Raw genomic sequence first — 19,406 nt, forward strand, 5'->3', positions numbered from 1 at the left:
TTTGGGTTTTGCACTGCAAAGCTGAGTTTTTGACCAAAGTTCTGCCACAAAAAGGCAGCATTTTGAACAACATAGTGTGAACAAGAAACCCAAATTCCCATAGACTTTGCTTGAATAGAAGAACACATCCATTTTGGCATTAAACAGCGCAGAAGAAAAAGCAGCAAAAAAGCAGGTAAAAAGCAGGTAAAAAGCAACGTGCGCACATAGGAAAACAGAGAGTGGTGCGCAGAGAAGAGACCACAGCCGGCCGACAAGGGGCTCTGCTGCTTCACAGGGGCTCCAGCCTGACGTCACTGGGGGCGGGGCCGAGGGCGGGGGCGGGGCCAGCAGCTCGGGGACTGCAGTAAACTGGAGAGGTGTCAGCAGAGTGAGGTCTGCGCGGCTCCCAGCGCCGGGCTCTGCCACACACAGGGCACAGGAGCTGCACAGCAAAGGATTGGAGACCCAGACTGTGGGGATCAGTGCATTGGGGTCCCAGCTAACAATGCAGAGATGTGACTGAGACCTGGAGCTGCTGCTGCACATCACACTACATCTGACTGTAAGTTACCTCTGCACCCATACACAGCCTGTCTGCTGCAACAATGTGCACACAAAGTACAGCAGAAACAGCTAATATGCCATCTGTAACCATACAGGGCTTAGGATGTGTGGGTACTGATATCTATGCTGGATGATAGTAGATTTGTGCACTAGTGGCTGTAAAGGTGGAATATATATATGTACACACTAACCAGCTATACATAAGATCAGATGTAAAGAGGAATCATATGTAGATATATAAATATATATCACATGTATATGCATGTACACACACACTCAGCTTGGACACACACTATGCAGCTATATATATGATCAGTTGTAAAGAAGAATCAAGATAATATATAAGTATATATATATATATATATACACACACACACACACACTCGTACTCAGCTACATGAACTTATATGTATACATATACACACGTATGGTATATATATATATATATATATATACTGTACACCCATATATTTACCTTCTATATGTATGGATACATATAATCTGATGTAAGGAGGAAACAGTATAATTATATATATATATATATATATGCAGTCTGTATATGTATATACACAGACACACACACCTATATATAGCTATTCATACATATATGCATGCAGTGTACATGTATATACACGCACTCACTCAGCTATATACGCACGCACACTTTCGAGCTATTAATACATATATGCCGTGTATATGTATATACACACACACACATACTCAGCTATATACACACACATGTTTTAGCTGTTCATACTTATATGCAGTGTATATGTATATACACTCAGCTATATACACACACACACTCACTCAGCTATATACACACACACACACACACACACTTTCCAGCTATTCATACAGATATGCATATACACACACACTCAGCTATATACACACACTCAGCTATACACACACACACTCAGCTATATACACACACACACTCAGCTATATACACACACACTCAGCTATATACACACACTCAGCTATACACAAACACACTCAGCTATACACACACACACTCAGCTATACACACACACACTCAGCTATATACACACACACTCAGCTATATACACACACTCAGCTATACACACACACACACTCAGCTATACACACACACACACTCAGCTATATACACACACACTCAGCTATATACACACACACACTTTTCAGCTATTATACAGATATGCATATACACACACTCAGCTATACACACACACACACACACTCAGCTATATACACACACGCACACTTTCCAGCTAGTCATACATGCATATGCATATATATGTATATATGTGTATGCATATACACACATACTCAGCTATATATACACACATGTATTGGCTATTCATACATGCAGTGTATATGTATATACACACACACATATTTTAGCTATTCATACATATCTCCATTGTATATGTATACACATACTCGGCTATATACCCACACGTTTTAGCTATTCATACATATATGCAGTATATATTTATATACACACACTCCACTATATACACGCACACACACTTTCCAGGTATTCATACATAACTGCAGTGTGTATATGTATATAGACGCACACACTCAGCTGTATCCACATACACACATTCAGCAGTGCAGAGTTGGTCCCTCGGGTCATCTCCCCAATGTCTTATAGATCACTGCATTACATTCATTTAATAACAGGCACTACAGAAGTAATGCAAGAGTTAAATGTCAAATACAGCTCTGCTACATCTGTCATTGAATGGAAGGGTTAATCCACCCCCCATATGCCCAGACCATGGGAATAAGCCGCTAGTACTTACAACTGGAGTTGACACTGTGAATGAGAGCTATGGGCTGAATGTAAATGCCTGTGGCTGGGCAGATCTGTATGCAGCAGTGGTTGGTGGTTATTCTTGGGTTATGTGTAAGGGGAGAAAGAGGGTAAAAATACCAGTGTGTGGCGAGGAACGGATCTGTGGTGCCAGGCTTGTTCTAGGAGGATGTGAGGCTGCACCTCAATACTCATCCCTAGCCAGGGATACAGCCTGCATAGTGCGCAGTGCACAGACGGGGTGACGGCCATTCACATCCAGTATCTCTCTATGGCTGATACTACAATCACCAGTGATAATCGCTGCATTTGCCACATACAGCCGCATGATACTATCAGCTCCAATGCTTTGATTTGTAGGAATATAGATATGACGTGTTCTGTATTGTGATTGATCACTAATCGTATTCCTGACGTAGGTGGTGAGTGATCAGCCGCCATTGATGGTGGGGTCTTGGTAGATAATCCAGTGGTGATCAATGGAGTCACTACTATTACTGGGTGTTTATGAGACCTTTTGTTGGTTTTACATTTTTGGGTCCTGATCAAACAGAAAATTAGTTTGTTTCTAGTTATTACTGTTTTACATCCATGGACCACGTCCGGCCGGAGTCACATGTGGTCGTATCAAATGTGTGTGTGAACCAAGCTTGAAGTCACACAGAAGGATTAGAGTCCCTCACAGTCCCTGCTCTGTGTGCCGCCATGTTATGCCCCATGAGCCCCATATTACAAGTTATTATGAAGAATGCAGTGTATAATATGGCGGTACTTAGAGTTCCTCACAGTCCCTGCTCTGTGTGCCGCCATGTTATGCCCCATGAGCCCCATATTACAAGTTATTATGAAGAATGCAGTGTATAATATGGCGGTACTTAGAGTTCCTCACAGTCCCTACTCTGTGTGCCGCCATATTATGCCCCATGTGCCCCATATTACAAGTTATTATGAAGAATGCAGTGTATAATATGGCGGTACTTAGAGTTCCTCACAGTCCCTGCTCTGTGTGCCGCCATGTTATGCCCCATGAGCCCCATATTACAGGTTATTATGAAGAATGCAGTGTATAATATGGCGGTACTTAGAGTTCCTCACAGTCCCTGCTCTGTGTGCTGCCTTGTTATGCCCCATGAGCTCCATACTACGTTATTATGAAGAATGCAATGTATAATATGGTGGTACATAGAGTCCCTGCATAGGCCCTACTCTGTGTGCCACCATATTATGCCCCATGTGCTCCATATTACAGGTTATTATGAAGAATGCAGTGTATAATATGGCGGTACTTAGAGTCCCTGCACAGTCTCTACTCTGTTTGCCGCCATATTGTACCCCATCGGCTCCATATTATAGGTTATTATGAAGACTGCAGTGTATAATATGGCAGTATTTTGAGTGCCTACATATTTTGTACTCTGTGTGCTGCCATATTATGCCCCATGTGCTCCATATTACAGGTTATTATGAAGAATGCAATGTATGATATGGTGGTACTTGGAGTCCCTGCATAGTCCCTACTTTGTGTGTCGCCATATTATGCCCCATGTGCTCCATATACAAGTTATGAAGAATGCAATGTTTAATATGGCGGTACTTGCATAGTCCCTACTCCCAATGATCCCAATATTACAGGTTATTATTAAGAATACCTCTATTAATTGAAATCTGATCTGATTCATTTGGAATCCACAAGAAAATACAGCTGTGCCTGTTTAAGAGATTACAAGTAAGTACCGCCATATAGTGCAGACATAACAACCATATTACAGGTACATACCATAATACATACATCCGTAATATGGAATCTGATACAATTCATATAGGATCAAACAGAAAATCCATACAAATGCCACTATATAAAATTGCAGGTATACAGAGGTGACGCCATATGGTGCTCTATGCCCACTGTATTAGAGGTTATTATAGAGAATACCTTATAATGTGGGATCTGATTGATTCCTATGGAATCTAGAAGGAAGATCAATCTCTATTGCTGTATATGAAATTACAAGAGGCATATAGAGGTATAAATGCCTCATAAGTGTAATTGTGTCCTATTACTGTTCATGGCAGTGTATAAGGGTACTGTGCCAAGCACAGGGGCCCACCGGGAAATTCTCCGGCCTGCTGTTGGTCCAGTCCGAGCCTGAATAGGTAAATTTCTCAGAGCTATAAGTGCTCTATATGCCACCCTGATGAATAGTGGCCGTCACTACATGCTTGATCAGTATTGTGTTCCCCATAAACCAACTCCCTGCTCTTTCCTGAAAACAAGCAGCGACCATTGACCCAACTGGTTCCTTCTGGCTGCAGTTTGGATTCTGCAGGATATTGGGTAGGAAGGCTGCCATTTACATGTGGGATTACAATTACAGGGCACTGATGTGTTGAAGACTAATACACTTACCCCTTGTGTGCCTTCCCCTGACATGTGGCAGAGGTTAAATGGTTCCAGAGCAGACCGGCAACAAGGGGTCAAGAGGAGATTAAGTTACCCCATGCCTCCTAAAATGGTAAAACAAACTTAATGAGCTAATTATATAAGATGGCCCCTAGCGCCTTTGTCATAAATCTCCATGGCTCACAGTCGGGATCCCTCAGGTTTGGCTAAAATCCATCTGAACTGAATAAAGTGTTGTGAAGATTTAGATGAGAAAATGATGATTTTACTCTCAATATGATATATTTTAATGTTATTATTTGTGTATTCAATGTTTATATATGTGATGATTTAGTTAATTTTTATACTGATACTGCAGTATTATATATATATATACGTGTGTGTAAATATACTATATATATATATATATATATGTGTATATATATATATATGTGTGTAAATATACTATACATACTAGCTGTAGTACCCGGCTTCGCCCGGGTTAATAACTGCTGTTAACAAAATAGAATGTATTAACATTCCCAGGATAGAATGTATAAATAGAATATATTAACGCCCGGGATAGTAACTGTCTCTCTGTTTCTCTCCAATTCTCTGTCTGTCTCCCCCTCTGTATATATCTCTCTGTCTCTCTATCTTTGTCTGTCTGTCTCTTAACCTGTCTGTCTCTGACTGTTTCTGTCTCTTTCTCCGTCTGTCTCAATCTCTTTCCGTCTGTCTGTCTGTCTATCTATCTCTTTCCTTGTCTGTCTATCTATCTCTGTCACTTTCCCTGTCTGTCTCTTTCCCTGTCTGTCTGTTTCCCTGTCTGTTTCCCTGTGTCTGTCTCTTTCCCTGTCTGTCTCTTTCCCTCTCTTCCCTGTCTGTCTGTTTTCCTGTCTGTCTGTTTCCCTGTGTCTGTCTCTTTACCTGTCTGTGTCTGTCTCTTAACCTGTCTCTCTCTTTTCCTCTCTTTCTCTGTCTGTCTCTTTCCCTGTCAGTCTGTCTCTTTGTCTGTCTCTTTGTGTTTGTTTCTTACCCTGTCTATGTCTGTTTCTTTCCCTGTCTGTGTCTGCCTCTTTCCCTGGCTGCATTGTGACACGCCAACATTCCATATAAGGGCGTGGCTGCGCATTCTTCTGAAGTTCTGGCTGCACTGTGGCTCCCAGCTCCATTCGCTTTAATGGAGGCAGGTTTTTTGGCAAATAACTGTAAAGAGCGGGGTTAAAATTTCCCCTCGAAACATAGCCTATGACGCTCTCGGGGTCCAGAAGTGTGTGTGTGCAAAATTATGTGGCTGTAGCCTGTAGCTGCAACGGTGCGGATGCCAATCCTGGACATACACACATACACACACACACACACATACACACACACATTCATATATATATATATATATATATATATATACATACAGTACAGACCAAAAGTTTGGACACACCTTTTCATCTCTAGAACAATTGTTAAGAGGAGACTTTGTGCAGCAGGCCTTCATGGTAAAATAGAAAAAACCAAGGAGAAAAATTGTATGAAAAATACCCTGAATATAAATAAATAAATTGCAAGTGCTTAATAACAGGGTACTTAGTGTATACATTTTTGCAAAAAGGTAAAAAGCTGTCTCACCTCGTCACGGTGTACCCATCTGAGACAGTCCCTAACCTACTGAAGTTAAAAACATTATTCATGGTAAAATAGCTGCTAGGAAACCACTGCTAAGGACAGGCAACAAGCAGAAGAGACTTGTTTGGGCTAAAGAACACAAGGAATGGACATTAGACCAGTGGAAATCTGTGCTTTGGTCTGAGGAGTCCAAATTTGAGATCTTTGGATCCAACCACCGTGTCTTTGTAGAAAAGGTGAACGGATGGACTCTACATGGCTGGTTCCCACTGTGAAGCATGGAGGAGGAGGTGTGATGGTGTGGGGGTGCTTTACTGGTGACACTGTTGGGGATTTATTCAAAATTGAAGGCATACAGAACCAGCATGGCTACCACAGCATCTTGCAGCGGCATGCTATTCCATCCTGTTTGCGTTTAGTTGGACCATCTTTTATTTTTCAACAGGACAATGACCCCAAACACACCTCCAGGCTGTGTAAGGGCTATTTGACTAAGAAGGAGAGTGATGGGGTGCTACGCCAGATGACCTGGTCTCCACAGTCACCAGACCTGAACCCAATCGAGATGGTTTGGGGTAAGCTGGACCGCAGAGTGAAGGCAAAAGGGCCAACAAGTGCTAAGCATCTCTGGGAACTCCTTCAAGACTGTTGGAAGACCATTTCCGGTGACTACCTCTTGAAGCTCCTCAAGAGAAGGCCAAGAGTGTGCAAAGCAGTAATAAAAGCAAAAGGTGGCTACTTTGAAGAACCTAAAGTATAAGACATACTTTCATTAGTTTCACACTTTTTTAAGTATTTCATTCCACATGTTTTAATTCATAGTTTTGATGCCTTCAATGTGAATCTACAATTTTCAAAGTCCTGAAAATAAAGAAAACTTTTTGAATAAGAAGGGGTGTCCAAACTGTCTATGTCTATACTGTGTATGTATATATATATATATATATATATATATATATATATAATACATGTTCTTTGTATCACAAAAGTGAGTACACCCCATACATACGCTATTATATCTTTTTATGGGACAACACCAAAGATACGACACTTTTATACCGTGTAAAGTAGTGAGTATACCCCTAAGTGAAAATGGTCAAATTGTGCCCAAAGGATCTATATGTTGTGTGGCCACCAATTTTTCAGGCACTGCCTTATCTCTCTTGGTCATGGAGGTCACTAGAGCTTCACAGGAGCCACTGGATCCTCTTACATCCTCCATGACAACATCACGGAGCTGGTGGATGTTAGAGACCTTGTGCTCTAACTTGTGCTCGTCCACCTTCCGTTTGAGGAGCCACCACAGATGCTCAGTAGGTTTAGAGCTGGAGATGCTTGGCCAGTGCAGCACCTTCACCCTCAGTTTCTTTAAAAAGGCTGAGGTTGTTTTGGAGGTGTTTTTGGGGTCGTTATGTTGGAATATGAAGGTAGGGGATGATGCTCGGCTTCAGCATGTCATAGTACATATTGGCATTCATGGTTCCCTCAATGAACTGTAGCTCCCCATAACCGGCAGCACTCATTCAGCCCAAAATCATGACACTCCCACCACCATGCCTGACTATAGGCAGCAGACACTTGTCTTTGTCTTCCTCACCTTGTTGCCGCCACACACACGTTTGACACGATCTGAACCAAAAACATTTATCTTGGTCTCATCAGACCACAGGAAATGGTTCCAGTAATCCATGTCCTTAGTCTGCTTGTCATCAAACTGTTTGGAGGCTTCCCTGTGCATCATCTTTAGAAGAGGCTTCCTTCTGGGACAACAGCCATGCAGACAGTTTTGATGCTGTGTGTGGCATATATTCTGAGCACTGACAGGCTGACCCCCCACCCCTGTAATCTCTGCAGCAATGCTGTCAGCACTCAGACATCTATTCTAAAAAGGAAACCCCTGGATGTGACGCTGCCATAAACGTCAACACTGCTAATCTTTAGGTAAATAAATGGTTAGAGAAAGCAGCTTTCAATATCTGAAGTGTGTCTTTTCAGAACTCTATGGAAATAAAGGGTTAAGTAGGTCCAATCTATGTTTACCTCAATGTCCTTAATGATGTGAGACTGCAGATCCCATCAAGTTAGATAGGATCCACCAGTCAGAAGATTGCTTATATCTACTGTTTTTTTGGATTTCAGGTTGTTTGTAAATTGTGTATATAATCGTATAATCAGGGTTTTCGATTGTGCCTCCCAAGCTTGTGAGTCAGTTATGTTACAAGTAGTCTTTATGAAGATCTTTGCTGTGTATATTACATTCTTGTGTCCGGCACTTGGGGTCTGTCCTGCAGGAATCGGCCATATTCCACTGATCTTCCGTCTTGCATCATATTAGTAAATATTTAATAAAAGGACCTCCGGTGGAGAAGTGATTTTGCAGGTATGTCAAGGACATAGCAACCATTTATACATTCCTTTGATACAATCAATAAGGAGAAAGTCCCAGTGATGTCGATCTCAGCAGGACATTTTTCTGGGGGGTTTCACAACAAATATCTAATATATCAGAGTACATTCAATAACGTTTATGGAGATGTGTTATTAGATCATTGTTTCTGTCTAGATATGTTAAAGGAAACCTGTCATGTCTAGAAATGCTATTTATCTGCAGATATAGGGTTAATCTGCAGATAAATAGCGTTGAAGTCATGTCTGCCGAACTGCACCAGCGGCTGCAGGGGGGAAATAAAAGTATATCCACCCTGCAGCCGCTTGCTTTCATTCATAGGGTTGGTGCACAGAGCAAATAGGACCACACAACCACGTTGGCCAGACACAGGCCGAGCTGCCAAAGATCGCTAGGTGTAGATGCTACGACACCACGCAATACAAGCGAATGGGGTCATATTGTGACAACTAGGGCACAACTAGGTGTTTATTTGTTATCACCCATCCATGTGTACGTTTTTAAAAAATGTATAATCCGTGTTTTTCCAGTGTGGATATAGAAAATGATATTGCAAAGCTTCTCCTATACTTTGCCATGTTAAACACGTACTGGCACAAAAATTATGTAAACCGTCACACAGAAGAGCATTGTTCGAGGGACCGTTTATACTTCTCGAACTACTTACATCTAAGATATACCCGCACCATTTTTTTCTATAAAAAAAATACAGTATTTTTTCCAACAAAATTGTCCGAGATTAGAGTTTTCATAGTCCACTGATTTGAAGGACATTTTTTAGGCATCAGTGTTTCCAAAATGTAAATTCACCGACCGTCACTCCCGAGGACAGGTCAATTTGGGGGTCTACGTCTGTTCTGGTATCTGGTGAATTTTATAACTCTACAAAGCCACCGCCTCTTTTCTAGAAACGTTTTAAGATTGGCTGAAATAGGTGACAGATGTGATGACCACAATTTGCCCATTTTTTTGCCGCCTTACACATTACAAATTTTGCCTCAAAATGACCTTCAACCCATTTTTTGTTCTTTTTTTTTTTTTTACCAGGAAAAAAACATTTTATTCACCTTTTAATCCATTAGCCATCCCTGTGCCCACCATACTGTACCTAGGAAGCTTGACAAATCTAGCCAAGTTTGTGCCCCCCTTTGAGAAGGTGGAAGGAGTCAACCCAGCACTTGGATTTGTCTTTTGTGACCTTCATAACTGGTATACCAAAAAATTCAGGAGCGTTCAAAATTTAGACAATTTAAAGAGGTTGTCCACTACTTTAGCATTGATGGTCTATCCTTAAGATAGGTCATCAATGTCTGATCGGCCAAAATCCGACAACCGGCATCCCCACCAATTAGCTGGTTTTGGGTGTGCGGAAAAACTCAGTTCCAAAGCTGTCTTCTGATAGTGGCCACGGCCAGGTAATGCACATCTGCCTCCTATTGATTTGAATGTGTGCTGTACACAGCCACGGCCAATATCAGAAGACGGGGAAGCTACGGATCCGAGCATTTCCGGCCGGCGGCGGCACTGAGAACAGCTGATCAGCAGGAGTGCCAGGTGTCGTACCCCGGCCGATCACACATTGATGACCTATCCTAAGAATAGGCTATCATAGTAGTGGACAACACCTTTAGGCTGGAAACACACTTAGGCCGGAGTCACACTTGCGAGAGACTCGTGCAAGTCTTGCATCACATCACCTGACATGGCCTGCTGTTTTTCTGACAGGAGCATCTCAGTTGCATAGAAATACATGCAGCTGACCCGCAACTGTCAGAAGAGTGTGTGTCCATGCCAGGTGATGCAATGTGAGACTCGCACGAGTCTCTCACAAGTGTGACTCCAGCCTAAGGCCAGAATCACACCTGCTAGTGCGTCGCGTGTAACTCGCGCGAGTCTCTCATGGCAGAACCCGGCTTGGCCACACACTGCCCTGACAGGAGCGGGTCGGTTGCATGTACCGTATCTCTATGCAGCTCAGACGCTCCAGTATGCATAGTGTGCGGCCAAGCCTGGTTCTACTATGAGAGACTCGCGCGAGTTACACGTGAGGCACTAGCAAGTGTGATTCTGGCCTAAGGCGTGTAAAATCGTTCCGAGTTGCATGAAAAAAACTCGGCCGATTTTAGTTCACGTTAGGTCAGTGTGCAATGCAAGTGCGATGCTTTTTTTAAATTGTTTCCAGGGTAGCAGAGCGTGTGTAATGCGTGTGTGATCCGTGTGTGATCCTTTTTTTTCTCAGCAGCTGTCATCTGCCATTCAGCTCTGCTACATGGCCGCTGACAGCAGCCACAGACAGAGCCATGTAGCAGAGCTGAATGGCCGCTGACAGCAGACACAGACAGAGCCATGTAGCAGAGCTGAATAGCCGCTGACAGCAGACACAGACAGAGCCATGTAGCAGAGCTGAATAGCCGCTGACAGCAGCCCCAGACAGAGCCATGTAGCAGAGCTGAATGGCCGCTGACAGCAGCCCCAGACAGAGCCATGTAGCAGAGCTGAATGGCCGCTGACAGCAGACACAGACAGAGCCATGTAGCAGAGCTGAATGGCCGCTGACAGCAGACACAGACAGAGCCATGTAGCAGAGCTGAATGGCCGCTGACAGCAGACACAGACAGAGCCGCACGATCAGAATGAAGTCGGATGAACGTCACCCAACTTCATTGTCATCCCGCGGCTCTGTCTGTGTGGCATGGCCTGATTTTCGGTCACCGGTGACCGCAGATCCCTTGAGTGACCGCAGTGAGCCGCGCGATCAGCGGTGCCGTCACTGAGGTTACCTGCGGCCACAGCAGAAGTCCTCCCGCTGAGATCTGTGGCCGCGGGCTAATAGCACGACTCACTTCAGTCGCTGCGGGGAGCTCACAGAGAGCGGTCGTGGTCTGTGACCACTCTCTGTCAGCTTCCGATGTAGCAGAGCTGATAGCGTCGAGGCACCTCTGTGGATTACATCGGACATGGAAGGGTATTTGGGGTCTTGAATAAAGTGGTGAAAGAGGATGTTTTTTTTGTTATTTATTTCAAATAAAGGATTTTTGGGTGTATGTCTTCATTTTCTTAATCTTACATGTTAATCATGGAAGGTATCTCGGGGAGACGCCTGCCATGATTAATCTAGGACTTAGTGGCAGCTATGGGCTGCTGCCATTAACTCCTTATTACCTCGATTGCCACCGCACCAGGGCAATTCAGGATAGCCGGGTACAGTCCCGGGACAGTCGCATCTAATGGATGTGGCTATTCCGGGCGGCTGCTGGCTGATATTGTTAGGGTGGGGGGCTCCCCATAACGTGGGGCTCCCCATCCTGAGAATACCAGCCTGCAGCCGTGTGGCTTTACCCTGGCTGTTATTAAAATTGTGGGGAACCGCACGCCGTTTTTTATAAAAAAATTTTTTTTTTACTGCATTATATAGACCCACCCATCGGCAGCTGTGATTGGTTGCAGTGAGACAGCTGTCACTCAGCGGTGGGGGCGTGTCTGACTGCATCTAATCAAAGGCGCCGGTGGGCGGGGAAAGCAGGGAATACGAGATTGAATAATGAGCAGCCGGCTTTTTCAAAAGAGGAGAAGCCGCCGGAGCAGTATGAACGCCGTGCAGCGCCGCGCCGGGGAACGGTGAGTATCAGAGAGGGGGTAGAGGGATAGACCGACATGGACAGAGAGAGAGAGACAGACCGACAGAGAGAGAATAGAGACCGAGAGGGAAAGACCGTCTGACATTAATCGCATGTTTCTCAAAACACTGGAAATGAGTGAGTCTCACAATGTCGGTCAATCTCTATGACCTCACTCATTTCCAGTGTTTTGAGAAACATGCGATTAATGTATTTAGAAAAACGAATGTCACTAGGATGGTGTGAGTGCCGATCCGTGTGACATGCATTATTTTCATGCTCCCATAGAGTTGCATTGAAGAGACTCGCGCGAGAAACTCTACAAATAGCAGCCTGCTGCGATTTTTTTTCTCAGTCCGATTTGGACTGAGAACAAAAATCGCAGATGAGAGCTGATTCATTGAATAACGTGTGTCCGAGTGCAATGCGAGATTTTCTCGCATTGCACTACTGCGAGAAACTCGCAAGTGAGAAGCCGGCCTTAAGACCTGCTCGCTGTCATTTTTGGATGTGGGTCAGCAAAGCCTCACCCTTTTTAGATTGATTTTCAGGACTGTTGTGACAAAGTCAGGACTGTTGGAGAGTATCCAGAAGACTTAGATCAAGGTCTTCAATGAAACTTTTCAGGAATGTGTACAGATCAGCAAAAACGTTTTAGCAAAAAATATTTTGAATCTTAACATAATCTAAGATATATGACCTGGTTATTAAGGGGTTAGTACAATAGAATTTCCCATGTAGTTCATTAATAGACGTGATATACATATTTTCTCTCGGCTTGGGACCATTGTCCCCCATTATTGATACAGAGTACTGTGAGCCCATATCGCGGTATCATAGGGTACAATTGATTTGTCTGCTCAGCTCCTACCCTGCTGAGTCCAGAGGTCACCCACCCTATAGAATCAACGATCCCACATTCAGTGTCATTATGCAGGGTGGAAAGATTTGGCAGGATGAGGGGTTCAGTTCTTATGTAGAATACTAAGCGGTCTTTGTTATTTCTCACTTTGGGAGCAGATGTCTGCAGCGAGAAGCCGCATCATTCACACTTCACACACCTCTCAAAAGGAAGTTTGCGGCAACGGTGATGTGTTTGTCATTGTCCCTGCTAATTTATTTCTTGCCGAAACACTGTAAATATCACCCACTGTGACACGGATTGCGCTTTGTGAACTTTGCCTTTTGTTACATAAAGGGGACAGACAATTCCATCTTCACTGCTAAAACTGGATACTTGTCAGCTACTACTCAGACACTCTTATATTAATGCAGTCTTTGAATTCCTTGAGATATATGTATATATACAGTGTGTCCACCCATATCCTGTCCACCGCCATTAACTTGAGAACGGCGGCAGCTATAGGCATAGAAGTGGTGTCTAGGTATAGTAAAGTAGCCATGCACTACGCAATGAAACCACCTATAGCGCCACCTGGTGGAAAACAACGGAGTTAGCATTTTTATCTCGAAAACGGAACGAGATAGAGAAAAAAAGTGAATTACAAAGTTGTAGGGCATCATCAATTCAATACGAATCGCCACCTTGCATACAGAAATGCTATGATATGAAACCCATGACCGCCCTAAAACATTGAATGCTGGTCACGCATATGGCGCTCATTTAACTTTGATGCTCAAAGTGGCCACCGTCAGCTGCAATGCACATCTGGCCTCTGGACAGCATACTGTATCTTGCTGCACGTTGTGCAATATGGTAGGGGACACGTTTGCACAAGCATCTGTGATACGTCGTCGTAGGTCCTGCAATGTTGGTGGAGGGGTCGCATACACCGGCTGTTTGATGTGACCTCACAGAAAGAAGTCCAATGGGGTCAGGTCAGGTGAGCGTGGAGGCCACTCCACACAACCACCATACCCAATGACTTGTAGGAAGGTCTCCATGAGGTATCGCTTCACGTCCGCAGCCTTGTGAGTTTTACACGTTCTAATCATAGCATTTCTGTATGCAAGGTGTCGAGTCGTATTGAATTGATGATGCCCTACAACTTTGTAATTCACTTTTTTTCTCTATCTCGTCCCGTTTTCGAGATAAAAATGCTAACTCTGTTGTTTTCCACCAGGTGGCGCTATAAGTGGTCTCATTGCGTAGCGCATGGCTACTTTACTATACCCAGACACCAGTTCTATGCCTATAGCTGCCGCCGTTCTCAATTTAATGGCGGTGGACAGGATATGGGTGGATACACTGTATATATATATATATATATATATATACTGTATATATACCAGCTGTAGTACCTGGCGTTGCCCAGGATAGTAACTATCTCTCTCTCTCTCTCTCTCTCTCTCTCTCAATCTCTGTCTGTCTTCCTCTCTCTCTCTCTGTCTCTTTCCCTGTCAGTCTCTTTGCATGTCTTTCCCTGTGTCTGTCTCTTTCCTTATGTCTGTCTCTTTGTCTGTCTGTCTCTTTATCTGTCTGTCTCTGCCTGGCTGTCTCTTTCCCTCTCTGTCTCTTTCTGTCTCTCTGTCTGTTTCTTACCCTGGCTGCATTGTAACATGCCAACATTCTTCTGAAGTTCTGGTTGCATAGTGGCTCCCAGCTCCATTGACATTAATGGAGGCAGGTTTTTTGGTGAATAACTGTAAAGCGCAGGGTTAAAATTCTCCCTCAAAACATACAAAAAAGCAAATTGAATAACTGGGTCCATAATAATCATATAGTATACAACATGGAGGTTCACCATTAACATCAGAACAGCCTACAAAGAAGCTCCATAATCACCAACCATAGGATCCTACTCAGATTAAATACCAAACAATGTTTTCTTTATAGAAATCTATGGAAATTTATTCAGATACAATTTTATAAAAAGTTTTGCAGGGACATAAGAAAGTGCAACACAAAGTACAGAGATGTGTTTAAAAACATATACAGAGCTGATCAGGGAGGTGTGTCAGTTCAGACCAAGCTGGAAAATATGCATGACATGGCCCACAGAGACAGCATGACTAAAGTGCATTAGTATATCAATTGCATGCAGGGTGTGAGGAGCACCATGCATGCTGTCCAATAGGCATGGAACAGAACTCAATTGATTAGAATGACAGGACTATCCTGTGAGTTATGCGCCATTGTTCAATGTGTGCAAATGCAAAGAGACCCGTCCTTACAGCAGGAAAACCAGCAGAGTTCCAAAGTATATCAAGGTACTATGACCCACCAAGGACGCTGCTGTATTCAGCCTGGCACACCCCCCTGCACCTCAACGCGTTTCGCTTATCGCTTCATCGGGAGGTGCAGGGGTGACATCCAGGGCTGCTTATATCTGGGGTGAACAAATCTTACCATCCTATGGTGGCGCGCCCCGGAGATCCGATGCCCATCCTCCACTGTGTCCGGCGTTCAGGAAGCGGGTGTGCGCATGCGCACAACCCGACAACCATCAGATCACCAGGCACAGAGAGGAGGAGTGATCAGAGCCCCGTGCGCGCACAGGATGGGGTCCATAACCGCCATATTGCATGAGGGCAAACAAGAGGGCAAATGAGAGCAGAGCACAGGAAATAATTGCAAGAATAAGCATATGAAAGGTTAGACGATATCCATGTAATAATATCCATAAAATCTTCTAAGATGCAATCATTCCGGATCTTGATGATGCAAGCAATCCAGATGTATCCTCTTGTTATAAAAGCCCAAGTATACGCAGGTACAAGCAGCCATCTCTAAAGGGTATGATTTGATGAAAAAAAGGGGGAATAAAAATAAAATAAAAAAGAATAAAAAAGAATAAAAAGTTGTGAAGAGCCTCTACATCCCAGCAGCTAGAAACATCTTTGGGGCAAATAGGGGTCCTAGATGGGGGTCACGCTCTTGTGGGGACTGTGGGGCTTGCCCACAGATGGATCGAACAAGTGAATTTTGGGATTCTTCTAGAGAGAACACCTATAGAATTGTACATTCCATATATTGTCGATCCACCGGGATTATCTATTGGGCAATATGTCCCTGCGGCCTCATTTATGTGGGCCTGACCACCAGAGAGTTCCGGACACGCGTCCTGGAACATATTCGCGATATTAAGAGTGCGGCTAAGGCCACTAAACCGGAGGAAATTCAGCTTTTAAAGAATATCCTTAAACATTTTAGGGAGTGTCATGATTGCAACTGGCGGTTACTCAGATTCAGAGGCATTGACAAAGTTTATCTTGGTGCAAGAGGGGGTGACTTCAGGAATGCCATATTTAAGAAAGAGGCTAAATGGATTATAACTCTTGATACAGTAAAACCGCGGGGGCTGAATGATATGATCAGTTATAAGCCCTTCCTGTTTTGAGCATGTCGCTCACGGTCTGCAAATGTGTAGTGGAGGGATTGGTTTGTGTTTGCGCATCATTTGCCGTTTTATGTTCTGACATTCTTTTCTCTTTTTATTCTTTTTTATTTTATTTTTATTCCCCCTTTTTTTCATCAATTCATACCCTTTAGAGATGGCTGCTTGTACCTGCGTATACTGGGGCTTTTATAACAAGAGGATACATCTGGATTGCTTGCATCATCAAGATCCGGAATGATTGCATCTTAGAAGATTTTATGGATATTATTACATGGATATCGTCTAACCTTTCATATGCTTATTCTTGCAATTATTTCCTGTGCTCTGCTCTCATTTGCCCTCTTGTTTGCCCTCATGCAATATGGCGGTTATGGACCCCATCCTGTGCGCGCACGGGGCTCTGATCACTCCTCCTCTCTGTGCCTGGTGATCTGATGGTTGTCGGGTTGTGCGCATGCGCACACCCGCTTCCTGAACGCCGGACACAGTGGAGGATGGGCATCGGATCTCCGGGGCGCGCCACCATAGGATGGTAAGATTTGTTCACCCCAGATATAAGCAGCCCTGGATGTCACCCCTGCACCTCCCGATGAAGCGATAAGCGAAACGCGTTGAGGTGCAGGGGGGTGTGCCAGGCTGAATACAGCAGCGTCCTTGGTGGGTCATAGTACCTTGATATACTTTGGAACTCTGCTGGTTTTCCTGCTGTAAGGACGGGTCTCTTTGCATTTGCACACATTGAACAATGGCGCATAACTCACAGGATAATCCTGTCATTCTAATCAATTGAGTTCTGTTCCGTGCCTATTGGACAGCATGCATGGTGCTCCTAACACCCTGCATGCAATTGATATACTAATGCACTTTAGTCATGCTGTCTCTGTGGGCCATGTCATGCATATTTTCCAGCTTGGTCTGAACTGACACACCTCCCTGATCAGCTCTGTATATGTTTTTTTACACATCTCTGTACTTTGTGTTGCACTTTCTTATGTCCCTGCAAAACTTTTTATAAAATTGTATCTGAATAAATTTCCATAGATTTCTATAAAGAAAACATTGTTTGGTATTTAATCTGAGTAGGATCCTATGGTTGGTGATTATGGAGCTTCTTTGTAGGCTGTTCTCCCTCAAAACATACTCTGTGACGTTCCCTGAGTCAAATGAGGTGTCTCTACAAAATTTTGTGATTGTACATGTGACGGTGCGGATTCCTTTAGCGGACATACACACGCATACATACACTACATACATACAGTGCTGGCCAAAAGTAAGATAATACTCAGTTTATTCTTGAAAATGATTGCAATCACAAATTCTTTGGTATTATTATCTTCATTTAATTTGTCTTCAATGAAAAAAAAAAATTGTCATAAAGCTAAATTGGATATAATTCCACAACAAACATAAAAAAGGGGGTGGACAAAAGTATTGGCACTGTTTGAAAATTATGTGATTCTTCTCTAATTTGTGTAATTAACAGCCCCTGTAACTTACCTGTGGCACCTAACAGGTGTTGGCAATAACGAAATCACACTTGCAGCCAGTTGACATGGATTAAAGTTGACTCAACCTCTGTCCTGTGTCCTTGTGTGTACCACATTGAGCATGGAGAAAAGAAAGAAGACCAAAGAACTGTCTGAGGACTTGAGAATCCAAATTGTGAGGAAGTATGAGCAATCTCAAGGCTACAAGTCCATCTCCAAAGACCTGAAAGTTCCTGTGTCTATGGTGCGCGCAGTGTCATCAAGAAGTTTAAAGCCCATGGCATTGTGGCTGACCTCCCTAGATGTGGAAGGAAAAGAAAAATTGACGAGTGATTTCAACGCAAGATTGTGCGGATGGTGGATAAAGAACCTCGACTAACATCCAAACAGCTCAAGCTGCCCTGCAGTCCGAGGGTACAACAGTGTCAACCCATACTATTCGTCGGCGTCTGAATAAAAAGGGACTGTATGGTAGGATACCCAGTAAGACCCCACTTCTTACCCCGAGACATAAAAAATCCAGGCTGGAGTTTGCCAAAACTTACCTGAGAAAGCCTATAACATTTTGGAAGAATGTTCTCTGGTCAGATGAGACAAAAGTAGAGCTTTTTGGGAAAAGCCATCAACATACAGTTTACAGGGAAAAAAAGAGAGGCATTCAAAGAAAAGAACACGGTTCCTACAGTCAAACATGTCGGAGGTTCCCTGATGTTTTAGGGTTGCTTTGCTGCCTCTGGCACTGGACTGCTTGACCGTGTGCATGGCATTATGAAGTCTGAAGACTACCAACAAATTTTGCAGCATAATGTAGGGCCCAGTGTGAGAAAGCTGGGTCTTCCTCAGAGGTCATGGGTCTTCCAGCAAGACAATGACCCAAACCACACTTCAAAAAGCACTAGAAAATGGTTTGAGAGAAAGCACTGGAGACTACTAAAGTGGCCAGCAATGAGTCCAGACCCGAATCCCATAGAACACCTGTGGAGAGATCTCAAAATGGCAGTTTGGAGAAGGCCCCCTTCACATCTCAGGGACCTGGAGCAGTTTGCCAAAGAAGAATGGTCTAAAATTCCAGCAGAGCATTGTAAGAAACTCATTGATGGTTACCAGAAGCGGTTGTTCTCAGTTATTTTGACTAAAGGTTGTGCAACCAAGTATTAGGCTAAGGGGTACTTTGCACGCTGCGACATCGCTACTGCGATGTCGTCGGGGACAAATCGAAAGTGACGCACATCCGGCGC

General features: G+C 43.7%; 1 protein-coding gene across 2 annotated transcripts in view; it reads left to right on the top strand.

Moving 5' to 3' along the window:
- Positions 1 to 336: 336 nt before the first annotated feature.
- The window catches only part of GPRC5B (G protein-coupled receptor class C group 5 member B), a 139,763-nt gene continuing 120,693 nt past the window's right edge, over positions 337 to 19,406 (top strand). For both annotated transcript variants that reach the window (XM_075317992.1, XM_075317993.1), the window contains exon 1: positions 337 to 544. The gene's annotated coding sequence lies outside the window, so the exon portion shown is untranslated. The remainder of the gene's footprint in view (positions 545 to 19,406) is intronic.

This window comes from Anomaloglossus baeobatrachus, chromosome 7, assembly GCF_048569485.1.
Source record: "Anomaloglossus baeobatrachus isolate aAnoBae1 chromosome 7, aAnoBae1.hap1, whole genome shotgun sequence".
NCBI classification, from domain to species: Eukaryota; Metazoa; Chordata; class Amphibia; order Anura; family Aromobatidae; genus Anomaloglossus; species Anomaloglossus baeobatrachus.